General features: G+C 49.7%; 1 protein-coding gene across 1 annotated transcript in view; it reads left to right on the top strand.

Annotated features, from left to right (window-relative positions):
• PDE2A (phosphodiesterase 2A) overlaps positions 1–21135 on the top strand; it is a 388143-nt gene that overhangs the window by 85155 nt on the left and 281853 nt on the right. The window lies entirely within an intron of this gene.

Genomic DNA, 21135 nt, shown 5'->3' with positions numbered 1-21135 from the left:
TGGTTTGCTCTATGAATGTCTAAATTTTAATCTGGGTTCTGCCAAATAGGGCGACAAGATGTCCCGATTTTATAGGGACAGTCCTGATATTTGGGGTTTTTTCTCATATAGTCGCCAATTACCCCCCACCCCCGTCCCTATTTTTCACACTTGCTATCTGGTCACCTGACTGCCAAATAACTGGCCACATTGCCTGACAAACTCCAAATCAAAATGAGTTTGTATGTATGTGTATATTTGTATATGTTTAAGTTAGTTCCAATTAAATTGGTCATTGAAACAAACATACCTATCTTTCTGACTGATTTCTGCAAAGATTGCCATGACATAACCTTAGTCCCAGATTTGGACCTTAGCGTCCAAAATATGGGGGTTAGCATAAAAACCTCCAAGCTTAGTTACCAGCTTGGACCTGGTACCTGCTGCCACCACCCAAAAAATTAGAGTGTTTTGGGGCACTCTGGTCCCTCTGAAAAACCTTCCCTGGGGACCCCAAGACCCAAATCCCTTGAGTCTCACAACAAAGGGAAATAATCCTTTTTCCCTTCCCCCCCTCCAGGGGCTCCTGGAGAGATACACAGACACAAGCTCTGTGAAACTACACAGAGACTCCCCCCTCTCTGTTCCCAATCCTGGAAACAAAAAGTACTTTCCTATTCCCCCAGAGGGAATGCAAAATCAGGCTAGCAATCCAACACACAGATCTCCCCGATTTCTTCCTCCCACCAATTCCCTGGTGAGTACAGACTCAATTTCCCTGAAGTAAAGAAAACTTCAACAGGTCTTAAAAGAAAGCTTTATATAAAAAGAAAGAAAAATACATACAAATGTTCTCTCTGTATTAAGATGATACAACACAGGGTCAATTGCTTAAAAGAATATTGAATAAACAGCCTTATTCAAAAAGAAGACAAATCAAAGCACTCCAGCACTTATATTCATGCAAATACCAAAGAAAAGAAACCATAGAACTTACTATCTGATCTCTTTGTCCTTACACTTAGAAACAGAAGACTAGAAAGTAGAACTACTTCTCCAAAGCTCAGAGAAAGCAGGCAGACGACAAAAGACTCAGACACTCAAATCCCTCCACCCAAAGTTGAAAAAATCCGGTTTCCTGATTGGTCCTCTGGTCAGGTGCTTCAGGTGAAAGAGACATTAACCCTTAGCTATCTGTTTATGACACGCCCCCCAAATTGCAGACAGTGGGGAAGCTCACTGGCGGCGATTTCCTTCTAGAACTTGAAAATAAACAGATTAATACAACACATACACCTTTACATATACTCCTAAGTATATAACTAACAGACTTCTACATTTTAAGAACACTTTTTAACTACTGAATTCTGGGAAACTCTCACGGGAGAGTGCATCAGCAACTTTATTAGAAGCTCCTGTGATGTGTTGAATTTCAAAATCAAAATCTTGGAGAGCTAAACTCCAACGAAGAAGTTTCTTGTTGTTCCCCTTGGCAGTATGAAGCCACTTTAGTGCAGCATGGTTAGTTTGTAGTTGGAACCGCCGTCCCCAAACATATGGGCGTAGCTTTTCCAGGGCGTACACAATGGCATAGCATTCCTTTTCACTGACTGACCAGTGACCTTCCCTCTCAGACAGTTTCTTGCTGAGAAACACGACAGGATGGAAGTTGTGATCTGTTGCTTCCTGCATGAGCACTGCTCCTATACCACGCTCAGATGCATCTGTGGTTACTAGGAATGGCTTGTCAAAATCCGGGGCCCTGAGCACAGGGTCAGACATGAGCGTTGCCTTAAGTTGGGTAAAGGCCTTTTGACACTCATCAGTCCACTTAACTGCATTTGGCTGGGTCTTTTTGGTCAGGTCGGTCAGTGGGGCAGCGATTTGGCTGTAGTGGGGTACAAATCGCCTGTAGTATCCGGCCAAGCCTAAGAAGGATTGGACCTGCTTCTTGGACCGTGGGACAGGCCACTTTTGGATAGCATCCACCTTGGCCTGTAGGGGGTTTATGGTTCCTCGACCCACCTGGTGCCCCAGGTAAGTCACTCTGTTTTGGCCTATTTGACACTTTTTGGCCTTAACAGTTAGTCCTGCCTGCCTGATGCGCTCAAAGACCTTTTCCAGGTGTAGTAGGTGTTCGGGCCAGGAGTCTGAAAAAATGGCCACATCATCGAGGTAGGCAACTGCAAATTCTCCCAGTCCAGCTAGTAGACCATCTACCAGCCTCTGGAAGGTGGCGGGTGCATTTCGAAGGCCGAAAGGAAGGACATTGAATTCATACACCCCCGCATGGGTGACGAATGCTGACCTCTCCTTGGCAGGTTCATCTAGTGGTACTTGCCAGTACCCCTTGGTTAAGTCTATTGTAGAGATGAACTGGGCACGTCCCAACTTTTCCAATAGCTCATCGGTACATGGCATTGGATAGTTGTCCGGACGAGTTACAGCATTTAGCTTACGGTAGTCCACGCAAAAGCGTATTTCCCCATCTGGTTTGGGTACCAGAACCACTGGAGATGCCCATGCACTGGTAGATGAGCGGATTATACCCATCTGTAGCATGTTTTGGATCTCCCGTTCTATATCAGCTTGGGCATGAGGAGACACTCGGTAGGGTGGGGTTCTGATTGGGTGAGCATTACCTGTATCAATGGAGTGGTATGCCCGTTCAGTCCGTCCTGGGGTGGCTGAGAACAATGGGGCGAAGCTAGTGCACAGCTCCTTGATTTGTTGCCGCTGCAGACGTTCCAGGGTGGTTGAGAGGTTCACCTCTTCCACGCCACCGTCTTTTTTCCCGTCGTAGTAGACACCGTCAGGCCACTCAGCATCATCTCCCTGGACTGTAAACTGACAAACCTGTAAGTCTCTGGAATAGAAAGGCTTGAGAGAATTAACATGGTACACTTTAGGCTTTAGTGAGGAATTGGGAAATGCTATGAGGTAGTTTACAGCTCCCAGGCGCTCTTGGACCGTGAATGGCCCTTCCCATGATGCTTCCATCTTATGGGCCTGTTGCGCCTTCAAGACCATAACCTGGTCTCCTACCTTGAAGGAACGTTCTCTGGCATGTCTGTCATACCAGGCCTTTTGCTCTTCTTGAGCATCCTTTAGGTTCTCTTTAGCAAGGGCTAAAGAGTGTCGGAGGGTGCTTTGTAGGTTGCTTACAAAGTCCAGAATGTTAGTTCCTGGAGAAGGCGTAAACCCCTCCCATTGCTGCTTCACCAACTGTAATGGCCCCTTAACCTCGTGACCATACACAAGTTCAAATGGTGAAAACCCTAAACTGGGATGTGGTACAGCCCTGTAGGCAAACAGCAACTGCTGCAACACTAGGTCCCAATTATTGGAGAATTCGTTGATGAATTTTCGTATCATGGCCCCCAAAGTTCCATTGAACCTTTCCACCAGGCCATTGGTTTGATGGTGGTATGGGGTGGCAACCAAGTGATTCACCCCATGAGTTTCCCCCAGTTTTTCCATGGTCCCTGCCAGGAAATTAGACCCTGAATCTGTAAGGATGTCGGAGGGCCAACCTACCCTGGCAAAGATGTCTGTTAGGGCCAGGCACACAGTGTTAGCCCTGGTGTTGCCTAGAGCGACTGCTTCTGGCCATCGGGTAGCAAAGTCCACTAAAGTCAGTACGTACTGCTTTCCTCTGGGCGTCTTTTTTGGGAAAGGGCCCAGAATATCCACAGCTACTCGCTGAAATGGGACCTCAATTATGGGGAGTGGCTGGAGAGGGGCCTTGACCTGGTCTTGAGGCTTTCCCACTCTTTGGCATACCTCACAAGACCGGACATACTTGGCAACATCCTTGCCCATCCCCTCCCAGTGGAAGGACTTCCCCAACCGGTCCTTGGTTCTGTTCACCCCAGCATGGCCACTGGGATGATCATGGGCTAAGCTTAAGAGCTTCCCCCGGTACTTAGTTGGAACCACCAACTGTTTTTGCGGCTGCCATTCTTCCCGGTGTCCACCAGAAAGAATTTCCTTGTATAAAAGTCCTTGGTCTATAACAAACCGGGATCGATTAGAAGAGCTGAGAGGCGGTGGGGTGCTCCGTGCCGCCGCCCAAGCTTTCTGAAGGCTGTCATCTGCTTCCTGCTCAGTCTGGAACTGTTCCCTTGAGGCTGGGGTCACCAGTTCTTCCTCAGACTGTGGACTTGGGCTTGGTCCCTCTGGAAGCGATGTAGGTGATGGGGTTGTTTCCGTTGCTGGTGAACCGCTCTCCGCTGGTGCACCTGAGGGTATTTCAGGCTCTGGCTGAGCCTTTTGGGTATGGCTGTCTGTTGCTTCTGCCAGTTCTGGCTCACTGGCGCCCTCTGGTGTTGAGTTTGAAGATGTGGTTGCACTTGCTGGTGCTGGTTGCTGTTCCAGTTCCGGGCCTGGGACTGGAGATGCTGTGGCTGTTTCAGTGGTAGGCATGGAATCCGGGTCCACAACCTCTGTCTGGGTCTCCGGTAACACAGACGGGGCCTCTGTGGACGGTTCAGGAACAGGAATGGGTCTGGAAGCTTGCCTGGTTTGGCTACGTGTAACCATTCCCACTCTCTTGGCCTGCCTCACCTGGTTGGCCAAGTCTTCCCCCAGTAGCATGGGGATAGGATAATTGTCATAGACTGCAAAAGTCCACATTCCTGACCAGCCTTTGTTCTGGACAGGCAGTTGAGCTGTAGGCAAGTCTACAGCTTGTGACATGAAGGGGTAAATTGTCACTTTGGCCTTTGGGTTGATGAATTTGGGGTCAACGAAGGATTGGTGGATAGCTGACACTTGTGCCCCCGTGTCTCTCCACGCAGTAACCTTCTTTCCGCCCACTCTCAAATTTTCCCTTCGCTCCAAGGGTATTTGAGAGGCATCCGGGCCTGGGGATCTTTGGTGTGATGGTGGTGTAATGAATTGCACTCGCATGGTGTTCTTGGGACAGTTGGCCTTGATATGTCCCAGTTCATTACACTTAAAGCATCTTCCATCTGATGGGTCACTGGGCCGAGGTGAGTTACTGGAGACTGGTGAGGTTGAAGGGTAGGGTATCTGTGGCTTTACTTGGGTGGTATGTGGGGTCTTTGGCTGTCCTCGGTTGTAGGGTTTATGGTCTGTGTGCCCCCTGGGGTAATCGTTCCCCTTGACAGTAGCTTTCTTGCTTTCTGCCAGTTCCATCCATTTGGCTCCAATCTCCCCCGCCTCAGCGATATCTTTGGGATTTCCATCTTGTATGTACCGTGTGATGTCTTCAGGAACACCATCCAAGAACTGCTCCATTTGTATGAGGAGGTTCAGTTCTTCCAAGGTTTGAATGTTGTTTCCTGTTATCCAGGCCTCATAGTTTTTTGCAATGTAGTAGGCGTGTTTGGGAAATGACACCTCGGGTTTCCACTTTTGGGTTCTGAAGCGCCGACGGGCATGATCTGGGGTTATCCCCATTCGGTATCTGGCCTTGGTTTGAAAAAGTTTATAGTCATTCATTTGCAGCTTAGGCATTTCAGCTGCCACCTCTGCTAAAGGTCCACTGAGCTGTGACCTCAATTCTACCATGTACTGGTCTTCGGGGATGTTGTACCCAAGACAGGCTCTTTCAAAATTTTCCAAGAAGGCCTCGGTGTCATCACCTGCCTTGTAGGTGGGAAATTTCCTGTGCTGTGGAGCAATATTTGGCGCCGGGTTGTTAGGGTTGGCTGGCACATGCAGCCCAGCTTTTGCCAAGTCCAGTTCATGTTTTCTCTGTTTTTCCTTCTCTTCATGTTGTTTTTTCCATTTCTTTTTGTTGTTTTTCCATTTCTTTTTGGTGTTTTTCCATGTCTCGGCGGTGGGCCGCCTCTTCTTCTTCTTGCTTCCTTCTGTGGGCCAACTCTTCTTCTGCTTGTTTCCTTCGGTAGGCCACCTCTTCTTCTTCTAGTTTTCTTTTGTGTGCTGCCTCTTGGGCTGCCTGTTCTCTTTGGAAGGCTGCCAGTTTCATGCTTTCTTCCTTTTCTTTCATCTCCATCTCTTTTTGTTTTATTTCCAGTTCCTGTTTGTGTTTTTCCATCTCTCGCCTGTGTTCAGCTTCTTTGATTTGTTCTTCGGCCTCAATTTTTGCCTTAGAAGTCATGGTTCCTGTTTTCTTGTGTTGGGGTGCCCTCCGGTGTTTATTTTCTGAACTGCAGGTTCTGTTGCCTCCTGAAGTCTGCCTAGCAACAGTGCTTTTTTCCTTTTCTCTCTCTAGCTAATGTTCAATGAAAGGAAACCAGAAAAACCACTTTATTTGCATGCATATAAGTGCTGGTACTTGCCTCCTAATGGGAGGGCTATTGCATGACAAAAGACCCTCAACAGTCTCTTAATGGCTTCTCGCTTAACATGCAAGCCACAAACTGCCAGAGAGAGCAGAAAAAAAAATTCTCTCTGGTTCCCTTTTAAAACCAACTGTTTCTCTCTGCTAAAAAGCCCTTAGCAGAGAAAAGAAAAATATAATATTCCTACTGGCTTCTGGATTCTGTCTAGATCCCACCCACTGCCACTCATGACATAACCTTAGTCCCAGATTTGGACCTTAGCGTCCAAAATATGGGGGTTAGCATAAAAACCTCCAAGCTTAGTTACCAGCTTGGACCTGGTACCTGCTGCCACCACCCAAAAAATTAGAGTGTTTTGGGGCACTCTGGTCCCTCTGAAAAACCTTCCCTGGGGACCCCAAGACCCAAATCCCTTGAGTCTCACAACAAAGGGAAATAATCCTTTTTCCCTTCCCCCCCTCCAGGGGCTCCTGGAGAGATACACAGACACAAGCTCTGTGAAACTACACAGAGACTCCCCCCTCTCTGTTCCCAATCCTGGAAACAAAAAGTACTTTCCTATTCCCCCAGAGGGAATGCAAAATCAGGCTAGCAATCCAACACACAGATCTCCCCGATTTCTTCCTCCCACCAATTCCCTGGTGAGTACAGACTCAATTTCCCTGAAGTAAAGAAAACTTCAACAGGTCTTAAAAGAAAGCTTTATATAAAAAGAAAGAAAAATACATACAAATGTGCTCTCTGTATTAAGATGATACAACACAGGGTCAATTGCTTAAAAGAATATTGAATAAACAGCCTTATTCAAAAAGAAGACAAATCAAAGCACTCCAGCACTTATATTCATGCAAATACCAAAGAAAAGAAACCATAGAACTTACTATCTGATCTCTTTGTCCTTACACTTAGAAACAGAAGACTAGAAAGTAGAACTACTTCTCCAAAGCTCAGAGAAAGCAGGCAGACGACAAAAGACTCAGACACTCAAATCCCTCCACCCAAAGTTGAAAAAATCCGGTTTCCTGATTGGTCCTCTGGTCAGGTGCTTCAGGTGAAAGAGACATTAACCCTTAGCTATCTGTTTATGACAATGTTTAAGTTAGTTCCAATTAAATTGGTCATTGAGACAAACATACCTATCTTTCTGACTGATTTCTGCAAAGATTGAACCACCCCAGGTAGGTAGATTCTAATTCAAATACCTAAACAGTGTGGTACCACAAAGAAAAATGTTTTACTTGTTAATAATTGTATTGTTTACACCTCTGCACACCAAAAAAATTGTTGTTGTAACAAAACCTCCCCCAAATATGAAAAATTATAACCTAGTCACGTGACACAAAACATAAGAATAAATCCAGACATGTAATCCCAACATACCACAAACCATACCACCCAGGGATTAAACAGTGTTATTCAGAGCAGGTCCAGAAAACCTAAGGGTTGGAATTGTGAATTGTCCTGGGTTTGTAACCTTGGTTTGCCTATAAAATAAGTGTGATTATTTAGTCAGGAGCCTGCTTTTCTTGAGTCTTTAGATCCTAGATTAAAACAGAAATGGGTGAAACAGAAAAATATGTACACATGCTTTATTTATGTAGGGAATAAAAAAGGCAAAATTGCAATTAGATAAGTTTAACATTTTACGTTGATGAATTAGGACCTATAATAACAAGCGTGATCTATATTGGGGGTAGCAAAGTCTGCTATCACTAGAGAGAGGCTTTGATACTTCCTTAAAAGAATAATCCCTGTGTAAAGCAGAAAGATTTTATGTTGCTGGCTTCCTTTACCGTGTTGGGTAAGTCCGAAGTTGCAACCCACTTGATACGTATTTTTGGAATAATGATGCACAACCAATGAGTTAAATTAGGAAGGTATCTAATACAAACATGCAAGTAACAAAACAATGTAAATACTTAATGCTTGAATTTTCCCTAAGGGTTTTACCTTGCTCCTTTTCCTGTGGCTTCCCCCGCCGCTTACAGACTAGAGGAGTAGCAAAGGTTTGCTTTACCTTGTACATGCACATGAGACAAAGCCTTAGCTAAAAGGCTGCAGAACCTTATCTCTTAAATTGTGGGATATATATTTTTAAAATATACATATATGAGTTGATGTTTTATGGGTTCCTAATTTTAATATTACTCTGTCAAATTCAAGTTGGAAGCAATTTTCTTTGCCTACGTCTCTCCCCGCCACCTCCGGCACAGAGTGCAAAAGCGCTTCCTCTTTCCAGCAACGTGTTAGCTGCTGATCAAAGCTTCAGTGATTCTTGCTGCTGGATTACTTTGAAATTACAGGTTAAAGGTGCAGAGACTGTTGGCTAGGTATATTCCGTGATATGGGCTAAATCAGTGGCTCTCCAACTTTTGTACTGGTGACCCCTTTCACACAGCAAGCCTCTGAGTGCGATCCCCCTTATACATTAAAAACACTTGTTTATATATTTAACTGTATTATAAATGCTGGAGCAAAGTGGGGTTTGGGGTGGAGATTGACAGCTCGCGACCCTCCCCATAATAACCTCATGACCTCCTGAGAGGGATAAATGAATAGTCTTTAAGACCTGTGTGGGTGTGTTGGAGGGAGGGCGGGGAATGAAGCTTTTGATACTTTCTGGTAAGTAAGGATTTTTCCCTTGTTCCTTTGATATCTCTTATTTAACCCTTTCTTTATATTATTATTGAATTTAGCCTCCTGGGATTTGAGCACCCTGTTTCGGTGGAAGTTGGGCTCATACTTACAGCTGTGCTTGCACAGTCTTGTTTCAGAGGGGTAGCTGTGTTAGTCTGGATTTGTAAAAGCAGCAAAGAATCCTGTGGCACCTTATAGACTAACAGACGTTTTGGAGCATGAGCTTTCGTGGGTGAATACCCACTTCGTCAGATGCATGTAGTGGAAATTTCCAGAGGCAGGTATATATATGCAAGCAAGCTAGAGATAATGAGGTTAGTTCAATTAGGGAGGATGAGGCCCTGTTCTAGCAGTTGAGGTGTGAAAACTAAGAGAGGAGAAACTGGTTCTGTAGCTGGCAAGCCATTCACAGTCTTTGTTTAATCCTGAGCTGATGGTGTCAAATTTGCAGATGAACTGAAGCTCAGCAGTTTCTCTTTGAAGTGTGGTCCTGAAGTTTTTTTGCTGCAGGATGGCCACCTTAAGGTCTTCTATAGTGTGGCCAGGGAGGCTGAAGTGTTCTCCTACAGGTTTTTGTATATTGCCATTCCTAATATCTGATTTGTGTCCGTTTATCCCTTTCCGTAGAGACTGTCTAGTTTGGCCGATGTACATAGCAGAGGGGCATTGCTGGCATATGATGGCATATATTACATTGGTGGACGTGCCGGTGAATGAACCGGTGATGGTGTAGCTGATCTGGTTAGGTCCTGTGATGGTGTCGCTGGTGTAGATATGTGGGCAGAGTTGACATCGAGGTTTGTTGCATGGATTGGTTCCTGAGCTAGAGTTACTATGGTGCGGTGTGCAGTTACTGGTGAGAATATGTTTCAGGTTGGCAGGTTGTCTGTGGGCGAGGACTGGCCTGCCACCCAAGGCCTGTGAAAGTCTTGTTGCTCCTCAATTTTTTTTTCATTTGAGTCATTACCCACTGACAAGCATTAGTTGTTAAATTACATTAGACATGTGATCAGACCCCACCAGTTAGGGTGATTGAAAATAGCCTGGCTATGTTCGTACGAAACCTCCTCCGCGATCTTTCATATATTTTTGTATGTTGTGTTTTGGTCGACCACAACCAGAATTCTCAGCTGACTACTCCACTTACCCCCAATGCCTGCTCCAGATGAACTCAGTTAAATCTTACAAGCTGACCTCATTCTGAAGCACTTCACACTATACATATGTAGAGGCGTCGTCCCTCCTTAAATAATTAACCCCTTAACCAGTTTCAACAACTTCTTGCACCAGTCCCAAGAAAAGCAGAGGGAAAGGGGGGTTCTACTCCCTCTCTCTTCCCTTGATGGCTAATGTGCTCATAGATGATTGAGAGGTTATTCCCCAGTCGGGACCTGCGGAGCTGCAAGGGGGTGGCTGGTGACAGAGGGATCTGGGCACAGCCCAGGAGAGATGAGGGGACTGAAATTAGGTCGCCCGAACCGTACAAGTTCTGAACTACTGCGGCCTTTTGGCGGCAATGAAAACATAAATCAATCAGCTCCCCTGCCACCTCATTGGGTCATTGGACCCCACGTGACTGCCATTTTAACTCTTACAGGTACCTCAGAATTACAACCAGTTTGCAAAGCCCCCTTAACACATGTATAAAGGAATCTCCTTCTTGCGACATTCTAAACCCCAGGGGCTACTCAGTAATACCCAATGAGGAGTGCAATGAGGCCGATGTCCCGCATCACCCACTTGCATCCTTACAGGGTTACAATTTCCATGGCGAGCTAATGGTGGGAGATGGGGTTACCCACAAGGGTCCTGCCCTGCCACTGGCATGCCTAGTGAATCTGATGGTCGAGAGCTCGAGCGCTCCTGCCTTTGTTGCGTGTCTGTGTTACTACTATCCCGCAGGAGGCCATACCCCTCCCTTCCTTGCTAAGGAAAGCAGACATAGTAGGCTGGAGGCAGAGAACCAGAAAAGGGAAACAACAGCTGAGGGGAAAAGAGGAAGTCCCTGGTGAGTTACAGTGAGTGTTTCTGAAAGGCACCAAATTCTGACTGAGAGGTTACCTGGATTTTAACTTAGATGATACCCAAGGTGAGTTTACCTATTCCGGGCAGGGAGGTTACCTCTGCGCACTGCTGAGGGTCCCTGTTCGGGTGCCAATCTGTAGCCTGATCTATAGATTATGAATAAAAATTCCCAGTTATCACTTTGAGGGTTGACAGGTTCTTGACCCAAGATCAGGCCTGGGATTATTCAAATTATTATATAGTTGGGACCCCCGATGTGCACAGGTGCAACACATCTTCACCAGTGGCCATCACTCTGGCCCCTCCCAAGGCCTATATCTCTCTCCGCTGCGGCCCTGGGCTGCAACTTTTATAATATGTTACGCTGATGTTACCATCTCTAATGCATATTCAATAGGGGTTTCTCCCCACTTCCTTGTTTGTATCTGCTCCCCTTACCAATAGTAAGGTGTCCTTCTATAGGTTAGTGTAGTTATGGTTTCACCTCATTATCATATAAGTCAATTCGTTGCCATGGCACTTTGGTGGTCAGAAGTTCAGGCCAAAACCTTCCAGAAGCTGGGTTAGTTCGTGTTCTGTGGTTGGCTGATGTCGTTATGGACAAATTCCCCCTACACTCTGCTTCCAGTTCCCCAAAACTTAGGAGCGACCTAAGTGTACCTGTGCCGAAGTTCGAGGCCTCAAGCCTCAGGCTCACTGCTGGAGCCAACGTCTTACAGGATACAAGCCTGCAGGTTCCTTGCATGACTGCTGAATATAATAAAGCGGAATGTAACGCAAAGCAGCGAATATAATAGAGGTAAGCTGGCCCACTGCGCTACCATTTCCCACTCTGTTCATCACAAGGAAGTGAAAAGCTGGGGGCTGTCCCCAGCTCCAATACTATTAGCTCGTAGAGATAGATCCAAACCCCAGTGTCACACACCGTAGAGGTCAGGCTGTTCTCTCGCATACGCTACAGCAGTTCCACTGGCTTGTGGCTACCTGCTGCTGATTTACCCCCATGTGTGAGGAGATCTCTGAGGTGCTGGAAATTTGGCTCCAGGGCCTGGGACGCTCCCTGCTCCACAGAGCTGATGTTATCCATTTGAGCAGGCCCGCGGATCAGGGAGTTCTCCGCTCTCTGTGCTGATGGGCAGGGGCAAAGCTCCCTTGGCTTTGAAATCCAAGAACTGCTCTGGAGACATCAGCGGCAAGGAGCCTCTGCTTTTGTTCCGACTCACCTGCAGAGATTTCTTGGGAACAGGATCTATGAGCCCCCTCTTCTTCACTGAGGCAACTTTTAGCCACCTACAGCTCCGTTTCGAGTTGTGCCAGCTGCATTTGCGCAGAGCAAGGCCGCCCGTTGGGTCGTGGGGGCCTTGCTAGCCAGACAAGGCCTGTCACTGGGTAGCAGGCAGTATTGCCCCTCCTTATAAGTGCCAGGGGGCAGGAGGACACGGTTCTTACCTGTACTGCCCCGCCCCTCAGTCCCCGGTGCATAGTTCTGTGATCAACATCTAGTTGTGGTCATTGGATGTCACGCGTCAGGGCCATTGGGCGGATCCGCTGAGGTATCAGGAAGGAATCTCCCTACAATGTCTAGCACTACACCATAGTGCATGTGTCTCCTAGGAAATGTTCACCTTCTTCTTCTTCTTCAGATGGCAGAGGTAGATGTAGAGCGACAACTATAATTTTACATGTAGGTGGCTAAGACACATAATTGAGTCTGGAGTAGCAGAACTGGGAATGTTCTTAATGTTTTCTCTGAATACTGTGTTGGTGCCTCAGTGTCCCCTATGCAGTTCTTAATATCTAGGTGGTGGAATAAGGGTGTGTGATTGCTGCAGAGGAAGGGTCCAGTGCACCTAAATGCCTGGCACTCTGTCTCCTAGCAACTGATGGCCTGGGCCCCTTCTCTGCAAAGGTGCCAACTGAAGGTGTTGGAGACAAAGAGGTCAGGTGACCTCCTTGCCCGGGAAAGGAACTGAGCAGAGGAGGAGGGGCTGGAGGGGGCTGTTAGTCTGGAGCTGCCTGGGGACGAGGAGTGAAGTGCAGATGTGGGGGTCTGGTTCACTGCCCCCCCAGAATGGACCCAGCCGAGGGGTCCGGTTCACTGTATCTACAAGCTCTGTTTTAGACCCTGTTCCTGTCATCGAATAAACCTCTGTTTTACTGGCTGGCTGAGAGTCAACGTCTGACTGCAAAGTGGGGGTGCAGGACCCTGTGGCTTCCCCAGGACCCCAGTGAGGTGGGCTCGCTGTGGGAAGCACATGGAGGGCAGAAGATGCTGAATGCTCCAAGGAGAGACCCAGGAGGTGAAGACGTGTGAGCTTCTTGCCCTGAACAAGTCTGCTCCAAGGGAGAGGAGGCTCCCCAAAGTCCTGACTGGCTTGTGGGGAGCAGTTCCAGAGCATCGCCCGGTGACTCCGTGACAAGAGTGTATTGCTGTGATGAACAGAACATAAGAGCGGCGAGACTGGGTCAGACCAAAGGTCCATCTAGTCCAGTAGCCTGTCTTCCGACAGTGGCCAATGCCAGGCGCCCCAGCGGGAATGAACAGAAGAAGTGACCATCCAGTGATCCATCCCCTCTCGCTCAGTCCCAGCTTCTGGCTCCAGGCAGTGGGGAAGGCCAGTTTGACAGGGACATGTAGGTGTTCTCTGGTCTGTTCTGGGTGACCACAGTCACACACAGGAGAGTTTTTAAGTTTCCATTTGTGCAGCAAGTATTTGCATCTGCCATGGTTTGTGCAGATGCGATTTAGGGTTGCCCCTGAGCTTGTGGAAGACTGACGCCAGAGGGCTTTCATGGGGGGTTTGTTTATGACTTCTTGTGAATTCCATTCAGCTTTCCAAGTTTCACCCCGGTTGAAGTTGCATTGTCTTAAGCACGTCTTCCTCCACAGCATGGGGTATTGGTTGCCGCTGGAGGCAGGATACAGGACCAGCTGGACCAACGATCTGTTCTGGTTCAAAGAATAATACTGCAAGTGGCCGGTTAGTGTGTATGCGTGCCATTGCCCTCTATGTCTGAACTGCAATCATTCAGCTGTGTGCCATAAGCCCTATACTGCTAACAGCGATTCTCCTTTAATTCCAGTGGCAAGGGCCTGTGGTTCTGAACAGGAAGAGCTGGGCTCCATTTCTTCTGGCGCTGTGAGCTCTTAGACTCAGTGATTCCAAAGCCAGAAGGGATCACTGTGATCACCCAATCTGACCTCCTGTATGACACAGGCCATAAAAAAAATAAATCCCCCTCCAGGGGGCTACAGATTTTTAACAATCCTTTGCCTTCCTCCAGTGCCTCTTTAGCCAGGCTAGGCACCCGGATGTTCATCAATTAAGCATCAAAGCCTCCTTGAGAGGAAGGTGAGTAGAATTCCCGTCCCTCTCTAGCTTTAGGAGCAGCAGGATCCTGCAGACTCTGAGAAGGAGCTTGTCTTTGGTTCAACTCCGGTCTCAGCTTGCTCTGCAGCTCCCGCAACCCCCACTTCCCAGCTGAGACACCGTGGCTGGTTTCCGTAGTATTTTAATAACGAGATCACCTCTTAATTGGGAGCAGGGGCAAATACGGTCCCAGCACGCTCCGAATCCCAAGCCGAGGCATCAAATACTGATCCAGGCAGGCATTAGACTCGCTCTGTGGGCACAGCTGCAACATCAGACCCTCGAACTGCCCTTCTGCCGACAGAAGATTGAGGCCAGGGCGGATGGACAGTCTCCTCGGCTGCATTCCCCAGAGTCCAGAGCAGGTTAATTGGCTCTGGGGCCTCCTTCTTGCCAGGAGGTTTCAAGGCTACATGCACTAGGGTTGCCGACCCCCCTCCCCAGCACTTTTTGGGAGGGCGTGGGAGTGGGAAGATGCTACTAATGCTTGAGGACAGTGAGGGGCTGATAAAACACCCTGCATAAGCCAGCCAGGTTCCCTGTGGTTGGTTCTGCTGGATCTCAATGTACGTGGCAGACATTAGCCCCTGGAGAGCTGATTCAGTGTTATCCAGGGCCTGGAGCAGAAACTGAGGCACAGCGGGATTAAGGAACTGATCCTGACAGGGGTTGAGCACTGAATGCAGAGAAGGTCAGCGCTGCTCCAGGCTGGCCCACATGGCCGAGCAGGGACTAGAGCCCGGCCTCCCGACTCTATCCACTAGCTGGTACTGCCACAGCCCAGCCAGGCTCTGGGTATGGCTCCACCATGTTACACTTGCAGGCAGGATTTTCACGCCCCTTTCCCAAGTCCCTGAGCTTGTGCGTGTGTGTGTTTGTGTGTGTGAAATCCCAGGCTTGGCTCAGGTTGGAGTATAACCAACATGTGTGAGTTGCAGCCTCACGTTGCGGGGGGGTTAACGGCACCCCCATGAGGAGTGGGACATTAGGACCAAAGGAGCATGAGCAATATCTTGTCCTTGATGGTGCATGAATGCCAGGATCTGATGACCCCAGAGTCTACACAGCCCCACGGCCGGCTCGGCTCCAGTGCCCTGCAGTGATGCTGCTGGCACAGGCGAATCCCTGCCTGGAATTTGTGCCGAGGGTTAAGTGACTGGCTGGCCATGGCACAGTGTTAAAGCCACTGCAGGCAGGGGTGGTGGATCAAAGGGGGACAGGCGCCCACCAGTTGGGAGCACAGAGGGTTAGAGTAGAGGAGGAATCCGTGTGTTACCTGTGCTGGCACCTGGGTCCCCGTGTCGCTAACATGGCACGGGACAATGAGCTCAGCAGACAGTTGTGGGGGACACCCAGCAATTTCGGGGAGACCTAGGCAGAAGCTGCTGCTGTCCGACAGGCAGCGGGGAAGGCCAGTTTGACAGGGACATGTAGGTGGAGCTGATGACAGTAAGAACTAGAGTTGAAGTGGGAAGCTCTTTCTCTGAGGGCGGATACCCGCACGCCTTCTCCCCTGGGACCATCCCATGTATTCCTGACTCGTCTGAGGCCCTCCAGGGAGTCTAGCCTTGCAATATTTCCACCCCGATCCTCACAGCAAGAGGACATGGGTAATTTCAGAGGTAGGGAAGCCCCTCGGTGCTCAGCAGGAATGGAGCACTGCTCCTCTGGGGGCACTTCTCTTGTGTCAGCCCCTCGGCGCCTGGCTGCTTGGAGCAGAGGGATGCTCAGAAGGGGAAACTCGATGGAGGCAAAACTCCACGTTCTGGGCTACTAACCGACATGTAGTCCCTCAGCTTGTGTGTTGGGAGGGCAGGGAAGGCTAGTGGGTCTGTCAGGGTGTGGCAGGGCTGTCCAGAGGATTCAGGGGGGCCTGCGGAAAAGCGGGGGAGCTGTGGTGCTTCAGGGTCTTCGGCGGCATTTTGGTGGCGGGGGGCCCTTCAGTCGCTCTGCATCTTCGGTAGCACTGAAGGGCCCCCCACCACTGAAATGCCGCTGAAGACCCAGACGGCTGCCAGGCCAGGGCTCGCGGGGCCCCTGCAGGGCCTGGGGCAAATTGCCCCACTTGCCCCCCCTTTGGGCGGCCCTGGGGTGTGGCGCTGCCTTCCCAGTCTCATTCCTTCTGATCCCACTCAGACCCCAAAGCGGGGGCCCTGCGGGGTGTTAAATGCGTTCCTCTGGAGGGGCCCTGCTGGGGCATGGTGCTAAAGAAGCGGCTGTCTCCCCAACACATCAAGCGCGGGGAAGGGAAATGAGTGCTGTCAATTCCCTTGGCGTCTGCTATCCCTGCTCCGTGAGGCACAACTCCCCAGCAGATGAGGGTCTGTTCTGTCCTGCTCCCATGATGGCAGCATCCAAGCACGTGACACAGTGAACCTCTGTCGTGTGTAGTTCATCCTCTCTCCTGTCCTCTCCCGGGGGAGACCTGTGTGCGCTGGGAGGTTTTCTCACCATGTACACCTGGGACTGTGTTTGGTGGCGGGGAGGAGAGGAAATGTGCCTTGTCCTTGGAGCGGAAGGTAGTGAGGTTTGGGGTGGTTCTTCGTTTGGGACCAGCCCCAGTGTCTGGCACAAATGAACTTTATCCTGAGGGCAGAAAGTCCCACTGAGTCTGAGGAGCCAAGTGGTCAGCCGCAGTTCTCCTCCATGAGCTTCCAGCTCTGTCAGGGATCCTGGACCCTGGCAATTGAGCACCTGGAAGGGAAGGACAGACACCATGGATTTTACAGCAGGGCCTTTGCGGTAGCAGCGAGTCTCATGGGCCAATTGCTCATTGTGTGGCAAAGAGTTTCCTCTGCGTGGTGTTAAATTTCCTGAGTTTCAGTTTCTTGGGCCAGGTCTTTGTGCAAGTCAATACATCAGCAGGCTTGATAACAATCAAATGACCTATACGAAGAGCATAGAATGGAATCCCTCCCCCTCCCCACATCAACGCCTGTATGAGTACTGCTAAGATCTCTTTCAACAGAATTTGTGCATTCAGCTAGTTAACAGCTAGCCGTGACGTAGTGCTTCCGAGTCAAATGAGCAAAACCCCAAAGCAGATGGGGATCTAAACAATCAATACAACAAACCCGTGGAATCCTAGAAGCTGCAGCTCCCGGCACCGCGTTGTTAGATAACCATGCAAATGGAGATGGCTTGGCTGGAGTGTTCGGCATCCGTTTCCAGTTCTGGAACAGCTGGCTGCTGCACGTACTGAGTGTTGTCATTATGGAGATGGAATGCAGGTGAAGAGTTCATGAAGCTGTTTGTTCCAGGGCTGGGGGGCCACCTTCTGTTCTCCTTCCTCCTGCGGAATAACACATGGCAGCACAAATAGTGCCGCTGAATCTGATGGGACGACTCGGGGAGCGGAGTGTGTCAGGGTCTGGGCCCTGGGGGAGCAGGGAGGATTATGGAATGGTGATAGCAGGAAGCAGCATGATCCAGTGCAGTGAGCACACGTAGGAACCCCTTCCTCTCACTTCATGAACTTGGGTCAGTCCTCTCCCTAGTCTGTGCCTCAGTTTCCCCATCTTGCCCAGAGACCTCCCCCCGACTAAGATCAGAGTCCCATTGTGCTAGCTGCTGCTCATACATATAATGGGAGACAGTCTCTTTCCTGAAGCTCTTACAGTCTGGATAGCTAGGACAAAGGAGGTAGCACTAGAGTGTCACACATTTCCTTGCTTCTGCAAGCCAAGGGATAGCTCAGTGGTTTGAGCATTGTCCTTCTAAACCGTCAGTCATGAACTCAATCCTTGAGGGGGCCGATTAGGGACAAAAATCAGCACTTGGTCCTGCTAGTGAAGGCAGGGGGCTGGACTCAATGACCTTTCAAGGTCCCTTCCAGCTCTATAAGGTAGGTATATCTCTGTATACTTACCCCAATAAGAGACAGCAGCTTATTAAACTGCTGCCCAGGAGGTGGCACCAGAGAGTTTTCACCCCAGGCCTCACTAACTGGGTTTTTCCGCTTTTCACCCCAGTCGATAGGGTTCTGCCCAGCGGTGCCTAGAGCAGCCCTGGGAAGTTTTAAGTGACTGGCTGCAGCATTATTGTATCAGAGAGAGAGCAGGCACAAAGGTCAGTGTGAAACCTCACTTTGCTCGGCCAGTTATCCCTGCTGTCCTGAGGTGGAACTGCGGCACAGGGAGATAAGTGACTTGGCCAAGATCATTGTAACCCCTGGGAGCAGGGTGACCAGATGTCCCGATTTTATAGGGACAGTCCCAATATTCAGGGCTTTTTTTTATATAGGCGCCTATTCCCCCCCAGCCCCCGTCCTGATTTTTCACACTTGCTGTCTGGTCGCCCTATCCAGGAGTCAGGTGGGTTAAGGGGTAGTCCCTATCAGGGGTCAAAGTTCACCCCAAAGGACTGCTCACTGGCAGATCCAGTCCAAGGAGAAGGGATGGCGTGGCGGCTGGTGGGGTCAGGAGGGTCCGAGCTGCAGCTAGCAGGCAGTGGCTAGCCAAGGCCAGAATGGAAGCAGGAGGTTTAGTGGCCAGTAACCGTGTGGCCTATCAGGAAGTGAGTGGTGGCGCCCCAGAAACTGCTCAACCCACGTCTGTGAGTTCCCTGGTAACCTAATGCAGAAGTAGGGCACAATGGCGAAGGTTGCTTCCCAAAATCCCCAGGGTCTGGGGTGTTGGGGGACCACAGCCACAATGGGAAGCTGGGGCAGAACTGGCAGCTGAATCCAAGACCGCCCTTGGTGATCATTCAGGATTCGTTATTGGTGCGGCTGTAGGACACGTGGTGGTGTTTCCTGAGCTCTACTTGCTTTGTTAAAACTTTCGCCCCAAACACATTTTGAAATCAAATGAATCTAGGCCCAGATTTTACTTTGTGTCAATATCCATAACAATGAGCCATCATAGGCCTAAAGTGAGGCCACAGGGGGTAGGAGGAGAGCTACCTTCAAAGGCCAGTCAGTAGCTGTTGGGGAGTAATTTTACCCCGTTATTTACCTATAGTAATAACATTCCTAGACCTCATGGAGGTGTTGTGTTTGGTCATATCTCCCCCTAGTGGCTGTCTATAGCAGTTACAATAGCCTACTAGTGGCTTACAGCTAGAGGAATTATTCCTTTAGCTCAAGTGGTAGATGCTTTGACTTGAGCTCTGGAGGTTTGAGGTTTGCTGGCCCTGTATACGAATAGCCCTAGGGTTGTTGCTCTGAGTACGGGGATCCACGCTATATAGTACAGCCATACAGCGAGCGGGATGGGGAAACAGACATTAAAGCAATGGCTTGTACATGGTAATCGAGAGTCAGCACACATCTGAGAGCCTGGTAACTTGATCTATATTTCAAAGCAAAGTGAAAGCTCCAAAGCCAAACAGCCGCTGGAGGCGAAGAGCGGCTCACCTGAAACCAAACCCTCCTTCCGCTGATTTATTTATTGATCAGCTCCTTCGCGGCCTGCCCGGGGCTTTTCCCAGGGACACGGATCACTTCATTAAAACCTACATGCGGCAGCTCTTTGAACATTTCTCTGCTGCGGCTGTGCCCTGGTGTTCCCTGCGTCAGGAGCAAGCTTGTCAAAGGAAAGGAAGGACAGATGCTATTCAACTTTTCAAACATGCACAAAGAATTAAGGATTCTCTTTCAGTATGGAGTTTTTCTGCTAACGCGCCGTGATTTGGACGGCAAAGTTATTGGTGCAATGGAGCTTCTGCAAAAGGCTGGTGATTTTTTCGCACTGCTTCAGTATGGTACAGGGGTCACGGGGTGCGTGTTTGTAGGGGGTGGGATATTTCTGATCTTGGGAGTCCAAAGGGCAAACCAGCTAGTTCGATTGTTTCAATCAATGAACTATGATGTGTGGTCCACCAGTGCCCGACTGAGATCAGGGCTTGATTGTGCGAGGCACTGTGGTGCAAGTCCCTGCCCCTACGAGCTTACAGCCGAAGCAGACAGAGGGCTGGAGAAGGGGAGGATCGCGATCCCCATGTTACAGACAGGAGGCAGCTGATCCCTGGAGTGATGATGTGCCTTGCTCAGGGCCACAGGGGGAGTCTGTGCAGAGTTGGGATCTGAGCTGTGTGGGCTGCTCTGTTGGGCGGGTGAGGGGCAGGTTGCTTTTTCTGAGGCGTGCTCAGGAGGGGGGTGTGGCGAGTTGACCAATAGAGGTAACTGATCCTGTCTGAGAGCTCCCACGTCTCCCCAGGCAATGTGATGTGTGGATGACCTGATCCCTGGGCAGGGTGGAAGCCTGCAGCCCAGGCCCGGCCTTCTCCCCACTGATTGTTGGCAGTGCTGGCAGAGGGGAGGCTGCTCTGGGCTTCTCCAACCCTCAGGATTTGTCAGCCCCCGGCTGGGTGTGAATAAACAGGTAGATACTAGTGATGGCTGGTGCCTGAGCTGCTGCATGGCTGGCGTCTTGGCCCTGCTCTGCCCTTGTTTGGCTTGTTTACAGATGAGCAGGAAAGTGAGAGAATTCACCTTCCCTCCAGTTCTCATGTGGCAGGGAGTTCCACAGGCTAATTGTATAGCCCACATGCCAAGGCATGCGGCTGGAATCCATGGGGCTGCTCGCTTGAGTAAGGGTTTCCTCATGGGCACATCCTTGGGCCCTGCACACTGGGTGGGGTTAAAGTCCAAGGCTGCTGGCAGCTCTGCTGGAGGCTGCCCTAACCACCCATGGCCCAGCAGAATCCACTCAATGGCTTCACCCACTAACCAGAGCAGAGCCCCAAGCAATGCCCCAGATCCCCCAGGCAGGGGAAAGTCACACTTTGCAGCTTGGGGCCCTCTCTCGTTTTAAGCTGGTTCCAGGAGGCACTAAGGGACAGCAGCCTGCCCCAGGACCACCCAGATCCCTGGCAGGCCCTATCGCTTCCTGCCCCCTATGCCTAGCGGG

The sequence above is a fragment of the Gopherus flavomarginatus genome, chromosome 1 (genome assembly GCF_025201925.1).
Source record: "Gopherus flavomarginatus isolate rGopFla2 chromosome 1, rGopFla2.mat.asm, whole genome shotgun sequence".
In the NCBI taxonomy this organism is placed as follows: domain Eukaryota; kingdom Metazoa; phylum Chordata; order Testudines; family Testudinidae; genus Gopherus; species Gopherus flavomarginatus.
Note: the sequence above shows the minus strand (reverse complement) of the source record. Positions and strands in the feature narration are given on the sequence as shown.